The following is an 18,895-nucleotide window of genomic DNA, read 5'->3' as shown; positions in this document are numbered from 1 at the left end:
GCCTGACACAGAGCAAACACTTGAAAATGGCTCGAGGACTTAAGTGCTTTCCCACAAGTACTTTTATTCAATCTTTGCGCAATCCTATTGAAGCAGGTATTATTACATCCAGATAAAGAATCCAACATTGCACAGAATTAGGTCACTTGCCCCAAATCACACAATGAGTAAATTGTTAGAGGAAAAAAAATCAATATTCAGGTCCATTAAATTCCAAAGTCCATGCTCTTTTTAATCCTCCCACACAGCTTATACTAGTTTCCTATTGTTGCTGTAACAAATTATCAGAAACTTAGTGGCTTAAAACTACACAAATTATATTTTACTATTTTTAAACCAATATATTGAAGTATGATTGACATGTAAGAGCTGTACATATTTACTGCATACAACTCAATGTGTTTGCGTATAATTGGACACCTGTGAAACCATCACCACCATCAAAACCATAGACATATCCATTCACCTCCCAAAATTTACTCCTATCCACTTCATTATTATCATCATCACTATCATTATTATTATTTGGTATATATATGTGTGGTAAAAACTTCACTTAAGATCTACCCTTTTAGCAAATCTTACTACAATATTGTTATAAGCATTATGCTATGTAGCATGTCTCCGGAACTTATCTTGCATGACTGAAACTTTCTACCCTCCGACCATGACCTTCTCTTTTCCCCCTTCTCCCAGTCCCTGAGTATAACCATTCTGCTCTGTGCTTCTATGATTTGACTCTTTTAGTTTCTACCTACAAGTGAGATGATATAGTATTTGTATTTCTGTATTTGGTTTATTTCACTTAGCATAATGTGCTTCATGTCCATCCATGTTGTCACAAATGGCAGGAATTTTTTTATTTTTTAAGGCTGAATTATATTTCACTGTGTGTATACACCACATTTTCTTTATCCACTCATCTCTCAGTGCACAATTAAGTTATTTCCACAACTCAGCTCTTGTGAATAATGCTGCAAAGAACATGAGAGTATAGGTGTCTCTTTGAGATCTTGATGTCGTTTCCTTTGGATAAATACCCAGAATTGGAACTGTTGGATCATATGGTAGCTCTATTTTTAATTTTGGAGAAACCTCCAAACCGTTTTCCATAACGGCTGCATCAATTTACATTCCCACCAACGGTGCACAACAGTTTCCTTTTCTCCACGTCCTCACCAACATTTATCGGGTTTTTTTGTGATGGACATCCTAAAGGAAATCTTGTAAGTGCCACCTTCAATTGCCTCATCACCTTTAGTGTTGTTGTCATATAATTTAGTTCCAATAGGTAAAATCTTACACAGTGCATTCTTAGTACTTTTGTTTTAAAGATACATTTATCTCTTAAAGAGTTTTAAGATATAAGAAATTAAGATGCTTCATATTTGCCCTCTATATTTCTTGTGTGCTTCCTGTGGGGAGATACAGTTTTCCAAGTGGTTTCATTTCCCTTCTGCCTGAAGGATTTCCTTTAATATTTCTTCCAAGGCAAGTCTCCTGGTCATTAATTCTTGCAGCTTTTCTGAGTCTGAAAAAATTAATTTGTCTTCATTTTAGAAGTATATTTCACTTGAGAAGTTATGGGATTTATTTGGCAGATTATTTTCCTTTCAGTATTAAAATTTTGCAACTCTTGTCTGGCTTTGCAAAATCAAGCTAGCTGTCATTCGTATCTTTGCTATTCTGTACACGATGTGTCTTTTTCTTTCTGGCTACTTTTAAATGTTATCTTTATGACTGCTTGAAAGCAATTTGATCATGATGTGTTTGACGTTTCTTTCATGCTCTTCACTTGTCATTGGTTGAGTTTCTTGATTTATAGATTACAGCTTTCCTAACATTTGGAAATTTTTCAGCTATTTATGTATTCAAATATTTTTCCTACCTGCTCCTCCTCACCTTCTCTTCAATTACGTATTTACTAACACAAGTTGTCCCACAGCTCATGGGGCAATGGTGTTTTCTTTTCAGTTTCTTGGATCTTGTCATTTTGGACAGTTTTACTACTCTATTTTCAAATTCCCTAATCATTTCTTCTTCAGTAAAATTTTTAGTTTCCTAATCTTTTTTTCTAAACATGCTATTAATTATATTCAGTGTACTTTTCATCTTAGACATTGTATTTTTCCAAGTGCATGCTCTACTCTATTTAAATGTATAGAATATAGTTACAAGTATTTTGATAGGCTAGCTTACTAATTCTGTCGCTTGTGTCACTTCTGCATCTGTTTCTATCTATCAAATTTTCTCTTCCTTATGAGTCATATTTTTATTCTTTTGTACATGCCTTGTCATTTTGATTCCATCTTTTCTGGGTGCTGATTTTTTTTATTCCTTTAAATAGCATTGACATGTTCTGGGTCACAATGAAGTTACTTGTAAACAGTGAAGTTACTTGTAATGGTTTCATCCCGTAGAGGCTTGCTTTTAAGCTTTATTAGGCCATCAAGGGCAGACTACCCTTTCACTTCGACCTAAATGTCACCTACTGTAAAGCATTCTAACAATGTCAATGTCATGTAGATTGCAAGGCATCTCCACTCTGGCTGTGGTGTCAGGGTCTGTTCTCAGCCCCGTTTCAGCTCCAGGGCTTGGACAACCTGCTTCTTGCTCATGTTCTGTGCCCAGCCTCATGGAGTTTCCTCACGCTTGTTTGTGCTCATCAAGATCAGCAGAAGATTAAGGGCAATCATCTGTAGATCCCGCTTCCTTTCTCTGTGCCGTCCTCTCCTGTCTTTGCAATTTCATCCTGTTCAGTATTCCACTGTGTTAATTGTAGACCTTTACCTCCACTAGTCTCAGTTATTTCTCTTCAATTCAGGGGAATTGCCTAGTCTTTTAAGCCCCACCTTCCTGTGCTGCAGTTTGTAAGTTCTTTCCAGGTAGCGAGCTTGGACAATGACAGGACTTACCTTGCTTTCTACCCTTTTCTTGAGGATCATGTCCTACATTTCTTATTGTATAATATCTTAAAATTGTTGTGTCACATATTTGGTTCTTTTTTCAGTTATCTAAAGCAGGGAGAGAAATCCAGTCCCTGATATGCAATCATGGCCACAGAAGCTGAATTCCAGAGTAGAAGTCTATTGAAGTCCTCCCACTGCCCTAAAAATCCAACATTTTCTGGTCATTTTGAGCTTCTCTAACCTCAGCCCCACATCTACTCAACTCCAACTACACTGTCCTATGTGCTTTCTTCTTTTTATTATTTTCAGCAGGCCAGGCATGCTCCCATCTCATGGCCTGGACTGGAATGCTCTTCTCCCATTTATCAGCATAGTTTACTTCATTATTTCCTTCACGTTTTTACTCTTCTGCTCAGGAGGGCATTTCCTTGCCACTCTAATATTGAAAACCCATCCCTACCAAAACTTCCTATCTTCTTTCTCCCATTGAGTTTTCTCCTTAGTATATCTCACTATCAATCCAACCCTTTATCACTTATTGTGTTTGGTATCGCTTCCTTCCAGTTAGAGTATATCCACAAAGGCTGAGATTATTGTGTTCTTCATAGCTCTGTTCTCAGTGTTCAAAGAGTTTTTATCAGATGTTAGGTAATCAGTAATTATTATTAAATAAACTACAATTATATCTCAGCATCTATCTACATATTCATATTTATAAACTGTTTTATTAAATATAAAAATAAATTTTCCTAAACAAGAGAAGGTTGTATTTATGATACTTGTGAGATATTTTCACAGCTGTGGTCAAATTTCAACTTGATTTTAAAGAACACATAGTAAATTATCCCTTGGAAAATGTGAAGGAGGATTCTGGGTCAGAGAGAAAATGGGGAATCGCAGATACGTGATAATCCATGATGTTATGAGGAAAGAGTGTGAAAGAGACTAAAGAGTAGCAAGTAATGGGACTGCAAATACATGCTATGCAAAATTTGAATGGCTTTAAATGCTATGTTAATATCTTCAACATGATAAGAAGTCAAAGAAATGCATTTAGGCAAGTTAAGTTATCTGATATATCTATTGCTTAAAGAAACTTTGTGAAGAAGTTGTGGAAATATATTTTGGAAATGAATGACAAAAGTTTGGAAGACTGATACTGGATACTATTATCCGGGGGAGAGAGGATGAGATGAGTAGGACAGAGGCAGTGGATTGAAGAGGTTAGGGAGAAGAAGTCACAAATGTGAAGTCTTTCAAGAGGAGGGATGGTCAGCGAAAAGAGTGAGTTAGTAGTGTGAGTGATGGGAAGCACAGAATGAAAAGATAGTATCTGTAGTTAAGAGAGAATTAAAGATCCTTGTAGACAGAGGGAATGAACAACTGCAAACACAAGTATAGATCTATAAGAGAAAGAGGATAACCACATGAATAAGTTCTTAGAGGAGGAAAGAGAAGTAGATGGACATTTATAGTAACTAGTAACTTGAAGAAAATTTTCTGGAGTGTAGAGAAATGCAAAAGCAAAGTTGCCTGACTTCCAGTCTCTCAGAAAATAGAAGTAATAAATAAGAGTCAACATGGTGGCTATAAGTCAAGCAATGCTGACTGTAAAATTAAAGAATTTACTGAACACCACAACGTGCCAGGTGTCAGGGTACATGTTGGAACTACAAAGACGGTGAGGTCAGGTCTCCAATCTAGAATGAACAGTGATTCAATGAAATAGTTCCACAAAATGCAATATAATGAAGGGAAGCAACAAAGAAAATACAAAATCAGACAGAAATTTTTGTTAAAATGAAGGAAAATACAACTTTAGGAGAAATCACTTTGTCAATGGCTGAGAAATTCCATATACACTAGTACTTTATCGTTTAAAATTGTGGTAATATGTGTGGTCAATTTTAGTACAACACTTACACAAAATAATAAGTTAACATATTGAAGCTTTTAGATTCATTCGTCAGCTAACCAGCAAACCTGGCTTTCCAAAATGACCCCTTCCCCAGTAATTACCAACAATCATAACCAGACACTTTGCATAGATGTCTCATACTGTTGGCACTTAGGCAGAAACTTGTATGCTGTGTTTGATTGGCCCACACAATATTTTAAGACATGTTTAACCTGTTTACAACATATAAAGCAGATTCACATAAATATTCAAACTCTTGTTCTGCCTTTAAAAATAAGAAGATGTGGCAAGATTGGGGTATTTATTGTATCCGTCACAATTACTTGAGCTCAGCTTTAACTGTGCCTTTTCAAACACGCTCGCACACTTAGGCAAGCCATAGTCTGAACCGTATCTTCCTCTCCTTATCCCTGCCCCTTCTTTATACTTTATGTCACCTGCATGGTCAATGTAGTTTCTTGAAATTGTAACTTCTGCTTTAGTAGTTTCCATAAAATTATGTACTTATCTGTACACGTTATCGCCAACTCTGCAGCAGTCTGCAGATTAAGTATTATCATCACCATCATTGTTACTACAGCAACTTTACAGAGGTGAAAGTCAGAGAGAAGAGAAAAGAAATGTCATTCCTGACCCTTATTCAGGAGATTGTAGAGCAAGAAAAGCATTAGAAAACTTTTTGTCCACAGCACCTTAATCTGGTCCAGGAAAAGAGGTGCCGGGAGAGAAGGAAAAAAAACTTATTTTAAATCAATCAAGTATTTTAAATCAAAAAACTAGTTCACGGCAGAGGCAGGCCTATGCACAAAATACAGAAAATCATTTAATCAGGGAAATTATTTTTTAATTTTACAAAGCAAATATTAAGCAGGTTAATTTAAGACCTGTACACCCTCTGTATGCACGGAGGTCCAGATCACAACCATATCTTGTTATCATTTGGGTAAAAATTAAAATTACTCTTTAAAAACATATTAAATTTGTACACTCGAAAGAGTAAAACATATAGAAAATACATTAGAACAACTTTATTTCAATTGTTACTTATTTACCCACCAGGAAAAGAAGGTGCATTTATAAGTGGTCAGAAAAGCTTGCGGCCAAAGAATAGAGATTGATCTGGCTGGAAGGGATCTTAGAAGTCACGCAGTCAAGTCCCTTACATTAGCTGTGTTCAGTGAGACCCGGTGATGCTCAGTGGTTGTGAAAGCATTAGTAGGCAGCCCAGGGTCCAGCCAGGATTAGCAGGACACCTGATGCCCAACCAGGGTATTTCCACCTGCTACTTAGGAGGATCCAGGCTGTATGCTGGCTCACCTGAAATCTGATTTAAGAGAGAGTTCCTGTGGTATTTGCTATTTCTGATGGGCATTCTTCAAAAAGTTCCTATCAGTAGAAATTAATCCTATGAATGGACTATATCTGAAGGACTCTTCCACATTTTAGCAAGTATGGCTTTACATTCTGTCCTGTTAAACAACAACAACAAAATGGCTCTTTCAAAATAAAGTGTGAGATTCATATTCATGAGCTTCTTAAAATCATCTGCTTTTATTAACCTTTCTTGTCCTTTCTTCAGTACCTGGTATAAATATAATGATAGATAAATGTCAGAACATGTAATTCTTAAAAGAAAAATTCGAGGCCAGCCCAGTTGCTTAGTGGTTAGGTTCCCGTGCTTCACATCGGCGGCCCGGGATTTGTGGATTCGGATCCAGGGTGTTGGCCTATCACCACTTCTCAAGCTACGCTGTAGCTGCATCCCACAGAAAGTAGAGGAAGATTGGCACAGATGTTAGCTCAAGGCCAATCTTCCTCACAAAAATTTTAGGAGATAAATTCTATTATTGATTTCCTATATATGTTATTACAGGACCAAGTAACCATGAAGGTCATCATCTTTACCTGCCTTGTGGCTGTTCTTCTGGAAAAACATGTAAGCATAATGGTACGCATAATATTTGCTCTTAATTAAATAAAGAAAAGTGCACTTTTTACTATATGCGGAAGGTGCAGATGGGCAGCAATGAACAGAGACTAAGAATGGAAACTTTTAATCCATGATCAAAGATAGTATTGATCCTATCTTACACACAGTGTGAAGATGAACAAACTTTCCATGAAGTGTCTTCACTGTAGTGTTGGAGAAGCTATAGTTACAGGATGAAAGACATAAATTCCCCTTCATAACATGTTGGAATCTTCTAGAGAAGCTATTCCATCTCCCCAGCATGTCTCTGGAATTGTAAGCAAGTCCCACCATTCTAATTTGGGATTCCAAAGTCAGCTATCAAGGAAGTGACAGAATTTCACCATTCTTAATAAAAATAGTTCAGAGACCATGAAGATAAAATACAAACTAAAGACATGTGAGAGAGGACAGATTAGTGGATCTGGATTTGAGTGGTAACTTTCTAAAGTGCTTTGGAAACATATGTAAATGCAGAATTTACACATATATTGTAGTATATATCATTTTAATCTATCAGCATTGCTACCACCATTGTTCTCAGTGGAGCTCACACACCCTCGTCCCTCCCACCCCAATATCTCACTCTCCAGGAAGGGCAATTCGACTGCTGATGGTCAGAGCCTTTGCTATAACACGTATCCCCATAAATAAAAGATACCTACAGACAGGCATTTGTGCCATCTTAAATCTGTAGCCAATTTTAGGATAAATCTACAGCGAGAATTCTATTTCTAATATGAGTAAGTTAGTTTAAAAGCAACAGCAAAGCTTCAGTTACTAACATTGTGCAGGATCAATGGTTTCTTTTTTCTTAAACTCCACTAAACATAACCACTCTCCCCCCTTTCTTTTTATAGAGAAGATGGCCTCAATCATCCCTTTTTTTGTTTTTTTTTTCCTTGAGGAAGATGAGCCCTGAGCTAACTGCTGCCAGTCCTCCTCTTTGTGCTGAGAAAGACCGGCCCTGAGCTAACATTCATGCCCATCTTCCTCTATTTTACACGTGGGACACCTACGACAGCACGGAGTGTCAAGCGGTGTCATGTCACCACCTGGGATCCCAGCCGATGAACCTCAGGCCGCAGAAGCGGAACGTGTGACCTTAACCACTGCGCCACTGGGCCAGCCCCTCAATCATGTCTTTTAAAACACAGGATTCCTCAGCTAAAAGTAAGGAGGTGCCACTAGCAAGGAATAGATTATGACATTCAAAAACACATGTGTCACAGTGTTCCTGAGAACTTAAAAGTACTGTGATCATTGTTTACTCATAACAATGTATTTGAAACATTGAAACAATGTATTTGTATTTGAAACTGGAATAAATTTTTGAGGGAAGCCTTGTTCTACTCAACTTCCCCTAGAAATAAGTTTTTAGAAACTTTTTTTGCTGTGAGACAGTAAAATCAGAGTTTCCCCTTGGTTCTCCAAGTATGCCATAAAAACACAAAAGTTAAATTTTTGTGTGCTTTTTGTTATTTACATAGAAGATAAAGTACGTCTCCTCCAGTGAGGTAGGCACTTTACTATGAAGACAATTCCTGGCACCTAATACCACGTAGTATATTCTGGGTTAATTGTTCTCGGTTTGTGATCAATTACTCTAGATCTATAACATCAAGGAAAATTTGAAGTTCAATCATTGCAAAAAACTTGAGGGTAATAAACCAAAATCTTTGCATCCAAACACACTAAGATTCGATTTGTAGACTTTTTTATTGTTTCTCCACTAGTCGTCCAATAATTGTGATGTTAGGACAAGAGTAACAGTGAGCCCTCAAGAGCTTCTGAATACGATGACAGCAATCCATTAGAGCTCCTTCTGGAGTGAGAGACTCATGCTCATCTGAATCCATATTAAGTGCTAATTTCTAGATGTCCTCTTGTCCGTGGGTACATAGCAGATGCCCAAAGCTCCTTCAGTGTTGCCGAAAGAATTACCCTGTTCTCCTGCTATGCATTTAGTTTAAAAATCAGAGAGAAAGAAAGAAAAGAAAACTGTGCAAAAGACAAATAAAATGTTCCTTCTTTGCTGCTGGTATTTACAAAAGTGTTATAATTCAGTTATCACATATGAAATTGAGAAAGTAGCATAAGTTATTTAACTAGAATATAATGAGTTAATTATCTGGGAGAACAAAATTTTAGGTCAAATTCACTTTCCTTCAGGTAAAGCCTAGGTATTTTATCTCGAATTCCTGTATAGAGTGTGTTGATTGATTCTGACTCTGTAGGATGAATAAAAACTTCACAAGTAATACTTACACATTATTAGCTTCGTTTTTTTTTTTCTTTATTTTACCTTTTTCTCCCCAAAGCCCCCCAGTACATAGTTGTATATTCTTCGTTGTGGGTCCTTCCAGTTGTGGCATGTGGGACGCCACCTCAGTGTGGTTTGATGAGCAGTGCCATGTCCGCGCCCAGGACTCGAACTGACGAAACACTGGGCCGCCTGCAGTGGAGCGCGCGAACTTAACCACTCGGCCATGGGGCCAGCCCCTATTAGCTTTGTTTTTTAAAGTAATCTGCCAAAATCTCCCAACAAGTAAGTCATAACTTCTTCCATTAGATACATTTATAAATAACTTTTCATTTTTATATTACTTTAAAATAAATATTATTTACTTTTTCAGAAACATAAGCAGGACAATAATGTGGGTTTTTTAAAGCCATCAAGTAAATTTCATATTAATGTATTTTTGTTTGATAAAACAGGTATGTTTTCTATCAGTTATGATATTTTCCCATTTGCTCATATGAGTATTGTTTTTCATCCCTGAATCTGAAATAGATGATGTTTTTATTGTCTTACCTGCTGTGAAATAATGTGAAAAGAATTCCAGGAACATATGTTTGTTGTATATTTGTGACCCAAGTTCTTAAAATGTCATCTTTCTGTATGGAGTTTTTATTTATGGTTCATCACTTTCCCTTCCACTCCCCAATTTGGGACTTTTTTGGACCACCATTTTGTATTATGTCTCACTTATGACACAAAAATTCTATATAGGGATTACAGATTGTAAGTCTCTCTTCAATCAGGATTTAACACAGCTGTGATTTTCTTTGTTTTCAGGAGAACAGTTGCTCCAAATCCCATTAGGTATAAAACCTTGATTTCAAATATGAACATAATGTGTCGTATGTTATTGCTTTGAGTACAGTCAGCATTGATCAAAAAGGCATTCAACACCCACAAAACTTGAAAATAAGGACAAATACATGCACTGATCCTAATTTGATCATCAATTGAATTGAAGAATATTTAGTTGTATCTGATTCAACTAATCCACTGAATACTTCCCCAGTTAGTTCCCACATAGAGTGGAGACCTCATCATTTTGTGATTTTAATTAATTAGGGTAATATTTAATATTTTTCTCAAAACTTTTTTAAATTAAATAAATCTGTTAATAGGAACTTTCTGTAATTTCTACCCAAATCTCTTTCTATAATCTCTACCCAGATTTGGTGACTTAATTCTATATTTTAATATACATTAAAATAAATCCTTAGTTATTAAAATTTAAAAATTATCCATATACCACAGAAATGAATTTTGTCTATTCACTCATTCATTTAACAAACGTGTATTGAGGAAGAACTATGCCTCAGATGCTATCGTAGGCTCTGAAACACAACATTGAATTCCATAGACCAAATCCCTCCCTCATGGTGCTGACATTTCAATTAAACATGGCTGCATATTTATTACCAATTGGAAATTTTTTATCTGAAACATGCAAACCTATAAAATGAAAGTAAATTCGTCTTTATGCTTCTCTCTATGTGAGATTGGTTTTCTGTTTCCATTCCTAGAAGATATAAACAATGTGTGGGGAAAATACATCTAATTATTTTTTAATTAGAAAAGAATAAAGAGGATAGAAGAAATGGTGAGACATAAGGTTTATAGGAACTATATTTAATTGACACTATTTATACCTAATCCTGATTATTAATAGTAGTCTATAAATCATTCCTCTTTAATACACTAGAAAATAATTTTTATAGCACTTAAACTTATCATTTCACCCTGCCTATATCAATTTTATGCCCTAAATTTTCACTTTTTCTCATAATGGAGATACTACCATTTAAACAGCAGATAACATTTATCCTTCTCGTTTGTTTAGCAAAGGCAATTCACATAAGTATGAATAAAAAATGATTTTACTGCTTTTATTTGAATCCTTCTTTCGAAGTCACCTACTAATGATGAAGTAGGTAACTAACAGGGAGCATGTCTATAGTAACTACTGATATTCACAGAATAATGCTGAAGATTCAATTTCTTTGTGTCACCAGATTTTTTAAATTATCTTATTATTATTTTTTAATTTCTCAGGAATCCTCTAGGAGTTCTAACAATATCTAGAAGATACTGTTTCTTTTAAAGTTGAAGAACTCTCGCAAGAAATAGCAACTTTTTATTACTGTTATATAATAGTTTGATAATTCTTGGCAAATGCACAACCAAATATTCAAGCTTGGAAGTAATGGGAAAACCACACAGGTGACTCAAAATCATTTCTCAGTGACCTAAGTTGACTATCTTCCTAAGAAGCATATATTGTTTATTCTACCCTCTTCTCTCTGAAAATGGGTATGCGACTTCATAGGCAACCACATTTCACATCAAGCCTGCACCAAATCAAGAGCTTGCCAATTGCCTTCACCATAGCTTCACTTTGGAAACCCTCTCAATATCATTTAGAGGAGCCATTCTCAAAGGGCTAACCCCAGATTAGGAATATCAGTGGCACGTGGACAATTATGAGAATTATAGATTCTTAGGCTTCACCCCACACCTATTGAGGCAGGAGGGTTGAAGTGGAGCTAAGCTATCTGTATTTTAGTGAGGCCTCCAAAGGATACTGATGAACATTAAACTTTGAGAACTAATTTTAAGGGTGTTGAATGAGGGTTTGAGTTAGGAATCATGTAGGTCACCAGAACAAGAAACATCTTCTGTGGTGGAAAAGGCCACAGTGTGAGCGCATTCTGAAAGAGCAGGGAGGACCGTCATGGATCGTGTCCGGAGCCTGGTGGCCTTGGGGAGCCTGGATGCTCCCCAATCATTTCCTTCAGAAGCCTGCCTTCTCCTTTCTATAGTGCTAAGTCTCAAATAGAGACTGAGAGTCTCAAGCCATGTCTGTCATTTTGACAAAGAGCATACAAGGTTTAGTTTGCTGGCCTACTGTCCAGGTCTATTTTGGTCACCTGTCTACACTCTGTCAGCATATGAAGTGGTGGAGATAATTTAGGATTCATAATGTCTTTGAAATAAGACATATTATTAGTCATGCTATAATGTTGGTACAAAATGAGAGAGAACATTCTGAAGATAAATATTTAACTTATTTAATTCTTAAAAAATGCTTGTTTTCCAGAAGCTAGTGGCTTGGACTCTGAACATTCAATTCATTGCCCCTGATTTTCTATAAAATTATTTTTATAAAACTAGTGCTATGCCATTTAAGTAAAGCTATTTCATAATTTGTTACTTTAGGAAACTACTGACGTCCTCACTGATGTTAGTATTTATTACTCAAATAAAGTTAGTGTAGTATTTTTAAGTAATTTTTTTATTTTGTACCTCTCTAACATGCTTGATTTTGTAACAAAAAATTGAGCTGACTAAAAGAAAAGATCTACCTAAAATAGATGGTATTTTTTCAGCTTATTACTTCAAGTAAGAGAATTTATTCTACAACTCAACTCTTTCTTATCCCAAATGATTACTTACCATTTCTTCTGAATGAAATATTTAAATCCAATAGAAAAAATTTCTTTATCATATTGTTGATGTGATATGTAAATAGTATCTTAACAAACAGATCTGGAGTTATCTTTTAAGAAAAGTGAGCAACTATCCAATTAAACTTGGAAGAATTACAAACCTCAGGTAAAGAGTTCTTGAATTTAAGTGATCTGAGATCTCAGCCTAGTCCGAAAGCACAGAATGGCTCACTGCTCTCTTTGAAGCAGCCACATGGACCGACAGGGGAAGGCAAAAGCTGTGAAGTACTCTCATCCCAAACCACAGGTGGGTATGTGACCCTTCCTCCCTGGACTAGAGAAGTCTGCAGGGCCAGGAAAGAGTCTGGGGACTTCTAGTCCAACTCCTGCTCAGCAACTGATTACTTAACCTCTCCAAACGACATTGTCATTAACTGAAAATGAAGTTAGTAATACTAATTCTGCAGGTTTTTATGAAGATGATGTTCGAGCATATGTAAATTACATAGTAGAATATTTGAGACAATTTGCATCAAAAGACAGCAATTATTCTTAAATTTACACATTGGAAAAATCCATTCTAAATCTTTTATAGCAGGAGCAGCTTCTTACTGAGCATTTCAAAACAAGATCTCTAAGTGAAAGCCATTTTATTTTTAGAAAGTTTATTTATTTTATTTTTATTTTATTTTTTTGAGGAAGATTAGCCCTGAGCTAACATGTGCTGCCAATGCTCCTCTTTTTGCTGAGGAAGACTGGCCCTGAGCTAACATCCATGCCCATCTTCCTCTACTTTATATGTGGGACGCCTGCCACAGCATGGCTTGCCAAGCAGTGCCATGTCCACACCTGGGAGCCAAACCGGGGGACCCCAGGCCGCAGAAGCAGAACGTGTGAACTTTACTGCTGTGCCACCAGGCCAGCCCCTAGAAAGTTTTAATTTGTCTAATAACCTTCTAATAATATTCTCTTCCTCTACCACTTTTGTTATAATCATGTGTTCATTCAACATTTATCCCCCGGCGATTCTAAAGGCAAATTGATTCTACACGCCTATTTACATAATCTATATGAAGTGAACATTTTTCAAGAGTTAAGATCTTGTTTTAAGTGATTCCATTTTTAATTTCTGAAGTAATCTATGGTCAAGTATACCTAGACAAATCAAAAAAGGAACTTACTAGAACATTTATTCTTCTGGACATATGTGATGGGTACTATATAAACCACTCTCCATATATCATTTCATGTACGCTTGAAATTAAATGATGCCCTGAGGGTCAAGCAACCAGCCCAGGGTCATGGGAAAATAAGCTGAGTTGTCCCTGACAAAAGCCCCGGGCTATCTCAACCAGATGAGAAAAACAAATGAAAACCTGAGACAGTTTGCTTGCTAATTCTCCACTCTCCTTCTTATACATTCTTTTACTTTTTACATTCAGTTATTTTCTTCTGGAAGACTTAATTTACCAGAGAATTTCTTCAATTCTGAATTTCAATTTATGAACATAGCGTTACAGTGGATTTTTTAAGAAAAACTTCTTGGCTTGGTCAACTGGGAATCATTTAGATATTATCTAAGTAAAGTTTTAGTTCATCTGGATTTGCACAGATATAAACCCACAAAGAGAGGAGAATCAATTCTAGTGTAAATATTGATACATTTCTTTCCTAAGAGAACAAAATAAATCCGTTTTACCAGGAGTTGAACTTCCCTTAATATATTCAGGCTTATAATCAACATCAGACAGTTAGGAACCCATGGAATCACAAGAGGACAAATGAATATGATCCGTTTCCCCTTCTGGGAAGTTCTATGTTTTTGCTTGTTTCTTACTTTTCTTTGAAAGAAAAGATAATTCAATTAACCAGAGCAAAAAATGCTTCATCATTTTGCATGTAGAAAGTAAAACAAATTTAAATAAAATTCTCTAGGACAGAAGTTAAATCACAGATCAAATAGCCAAAATACACCAAAAATAGCACTGTTAACACAGTGTATAAGTAAGATCTAACTGAACTGTCCCAAGTGTTCACCTGTCTTTCATTTTACTTGATTCTGGCAGCAGTCTCGAGGGAGGCAGAAGCAGAGAATCCCATATCCATTTCACGAAAGGAACTGAAATTGAAAGAAATGAAACCACTAGCCAACATTCCAGTTCATATCTGCCGTTAGTTTTATAAAGCCTTTTTGGCTGAGTGGACCTTTTCAAACATCACGAATAAGTGGCAGAGCGGGAGACTCAACGTAGGAAGCAGACAATTATACACAACATGAGGTTTGGAGTCCCAGAACTGCCATGAACAAGCTATGTGACCTTGGGCCCATCACCTCCCTTTCTGAGCTTCCTACTTCTTGGATGTGAATGATTTTCATCGGTGACCCATAGAAATTACAGATACGATTCCTAAAATTAGAAGAAATAAGTTTCTGTACTGGCGGCTTGAATGCTACACGCCTAAGAAATATCCTAAATGTCAAAATCTGTTTTCATCTGAAAAGAAATGCTATGAATCTTTGTTTATGATGAACAGAGGAGAGAAAATTTGGGAAAGAAAGACGGTGATTAACTATGTGGATCTGACGTGTTAACCAAGAATAACGAAGCGGTGACCCTGTCCAACACAGGAGGAGAAAGTCAGCTAAAGTTCGTGAAGTTTTTCTGGAGAACACAAGGAACTTTATGTCATACATCAACATCATGAGGATTTTACTATATGACAGAAGTGGAAAGCTAAGTGATTTGATTGTGGACAAAATATCTACCTACATGTAATATACCAAGAATGTTATACTCATTTTCAGGAGAAACACCATTCCTTACACTGCAAAGAGTGAAACACCATATACAATCCCTTCCCTGACCCTCAAATAGACATTGCCTCGGGGGATCACCATTTGCCTATGGTGCTCAGAGTCTTTGCTCTCTTGTTTATCTCACTATTTTATACATGTGCCCTGGGTGACTTCTGTGCATCCTTCACCTTACAGCCAACTCAACAGCAACGCCAAGGTAGAGAATTGCATATGCTATATATATAATTTAGCAAAGCAGAAGAAAGCTACTTCACTGATCAATTTTGTACATGGAGCAATAATTTCTTCTCCTTTAAACGCTGCTAAGTCTTAATCATCTTCGTCCCTATCTTTTCGTGCTACTTGGCTTCCTAACTAATATCTGATGAGACGGCTGTAATTTGTAACCATCAAGCTGTTTTCACTGCTGTTTCTGTATAACAGAATCCCATTTCTTCCTTTCAAAAAGAAATCATTTTCAAGCACAATCTTACGTTTCTAATCTTAATTTCTATTTTTCATATTGACAATCTAAGCTAAGTAAGCATTCTTTTAACCACCTCCTTTTCCCGGGTTATGTAACACTGAAGCAGCTTTCTATGAGAGCTTCTTTGCTGGCAGCTAATTCTAATTCATTTCATCTTATTTCAATCCTACAAATATATGATCCACAACCTCAGCTCGGTTCTTTGGAAACTTTGTTCCTACATTTCCCTGATTTGTTGCTGGTTCCATTTGCCACAGTATCTATCCTAACGCTTTTCCTGGGTCCTCACATTTCCTACCTCAGCCCACAGAGCCAAAGATGACCCCTACTGTCACTGCACAGCAGTAGGCACCCACTGAGAACATAACCTTCTGATGCCCTCCAGCAGTGGTGTCCACAATGACTTCCATTCAACAAATATTTATTTACTGACTATTTATCGAGAGGCTAGCCCTCAAGCACTCTGAGGGATGCTGAAGTCACAGCAAGGAACAAAAGGCACAAAAGCCCTGAATTCATGAACCTTTCATTGTAGTTGAGAGTGGCAGACAAGAAGCACACAAATAATCCGCAATCTCTCAGGTGGTGAAGAGTGCGCTAAAGAAATAAAAGGCAGGGCGGGGGCACAGAGGCAATTCTGAATAGGAGAGTCAAGAACGTCTTCTATGGTAGAGTGACAGTGAAGAAAAGTTATGCATTAATCATGGGAGTGAGCCTGAAGGAAGAAAAGTCCAAGCAGAAGGAATAGCAGGTGCAAATTCACTGTAAAAGAAAGTTCTTTGCTGTGTTTGAGGAAACTTCCAGAAGTCCAGCCCAGACAGAGAAGAAGGCAAGAAGTGAATACAAAGACACTAGGTCACAGAGAAAGGGGCATGCTGGTTGTGAGAGGTCTGCAGGTCAAGTTTACACTTTGGTTTCAGATGGAAGCCACTGGAAGAGAATATGATCTTGTGTATATTTTGGAAGGGGCCAGGGTTGAAGCAAAAATACCTTTCCTTTGACTTTACAGAAACCTCCAGGCCCTTGATCTTTCCACATGCTTTTATTTTCTCTCTTCATTTTTAATTCGGTTCCTTTTTTTCTAATTCAAGACTTCAAATTTTTCATTTAATCTGTCCTTGTAATAACTCAAATAACTCCTGTGACCGCTGGTTTTGAGGAGCCCTATTTGCTAACAGCTCACTCCTGGAAAGTCCTTAAATATCCTTATACGTCTCTACTGAGAACACTCAGGTGTGTAGGGGAAAAAATAGTTTCATTTATGTTTTCTAAACATGGAATGTGGTACTGTTTTCCAAATCATTTTCTTGTGTTTGGTCATATACCTCTCACCTTTTCCTCTCAATAGGTAGTCCTAATTTTTTGAAGCATCTAACTCATCTCAGCCATGAGCCAATTCCAGACAACAATCATTCGTAGAGAAAATTGAGTCCATTTGGCATAACTGCCTTCAACTTACCTCCTCCGCTCTTCTGTACATTGATCTTTGTCTGATCAGACTTCCAACTTTTTCCCTGTATTCTTCCAGGTTGTGGGACTGTCATATTTTCCAAGGATGTTTATCACTGTGCTTTGGTCTTCATTTCTTCCCTCATCCTTAGAGAATTTTTTAAAATGAAGACATCCTTTCTAATGAAGATTATGGTGATAAAAATAAAAAAAAATGACGAAACCAAATGTTTGTAATTGAACAATTTCTATTTGCAATGTGACTTATGTACATTCTCATTTAATCCAGTCCCAACTATTAGCATAATTACTCCAGGTGAGAAAATTGTAGTTTAAAGAGAGTGAGCAAACTCCCAGGTCATTGCAACATTGGATTATGAATGGAGCTTCTTACTTGAAATTTCCTCCCTTTGGCTTCCACAATTTACAAATCGTCCGGAAATTCTCTGTTCTTCTGCTATTAGTTCACTTTTGGGAGATTTTCATAGACTTCTCCATTTCCTGTCAATTGTTATCTAGGATTTTTGCCTTCAGCCTAATTCTCTTCTACTCTACACATTTTTTTTTCTATATGGTCTCTTCAAATTTCACAATTTTCATTACAGTCAGTAAGCTCTTAAATCCTCAGCTCCAGTCTAGAGAACTTTTTCTTAATTTGGACTCATATATTCAGCCCTATCCTGGACTCTTCTGTCTATGGTTGCCTTTAACCATGTCTGTTAAACAAATGACAAGATTTCTCAGGCAGCTAAGCCTGCTCTACCAAAATGCCACACACTGGGTGGCTTAAACAGCAGACATTCCTCACAGTTCTAGAGGCTGGGAAGTTCGAGATCAGGGTGCCAGAAGCGTCCTTGGTGGGGGCCCTCTTCCTGGTCTGCAGATAGCTACCTTCTTCCTACATCTTCCATGGGGGAGGGAGGAAGCTCTGGTGTCTCTTCCTCTTCTCATAGGGGCACTAATCCCATTATGGGGGCTCCATCCTCATGACCTCATCTAAACCTAATTACTGCCCAAAGGGCACACCTCCTAATACAACACATTGTGGGGTAGGGCCTCAACATACGAATTTGCGGGGACATAAACATTCAGTCCATAACATAAGATAACTCCCTGAGGGCAGAAATAGGAGATTGTCACTTTGTATGCCCAGTGCCCAGGAGGTTTCATGTTATCTAGTAGGCAGTCATACCTTGTTCTAGATTTGTCAGTTGCAGTATTTTTCATTTCAGTAATTCCCCTGAGAACATAACACAAAATGGTTCTTTGGTAAAATAAACCAACATCATGGATTTTGTCATAGACTGTAGACCGTGTTGTCATTGTAGGAGCAATGAAGGAAGAAGAAGAAGAGGAAGAAAAACAAGAGGAGGAGGAGAAGGAGAAAGACAATCCAGCATAAACACCGTTAATACCCATTCGCAGGTTGCATTCTTATGCCACCAATTAAATGTCACACCTGTGATTCAGTAGTAGCTCTTATTGATTTTTCCCTTTTAAATGAAAGGCCTGGCATTTATCAAACTGCATGGTGGTTGTTTACAGAGGATAAGATATCTGTTTTACTTAATTATAAAGTATCAGGATATATTCTGGTCTGTCAATCTTCTAAAATGACCTC

The sequence above is a fragment of the Equus asinus genome, chromosome 3, assembly GCF_041296235.1.
Source record: "Equus asinus isolate D_3611 breed Donkey chromosome 3, EquAss-T2T_v2, whole genome shotgun sequence".
Classification (NCBI taxonomy): domain Eukaryota; kingdom Metazoa; phylum Chordata; class Mammalia; order Perissodactyla; family Equidae; genus Equus; species Equus asinus.
Note: the sequence above shows the minus strand (reverse complement) of the source record.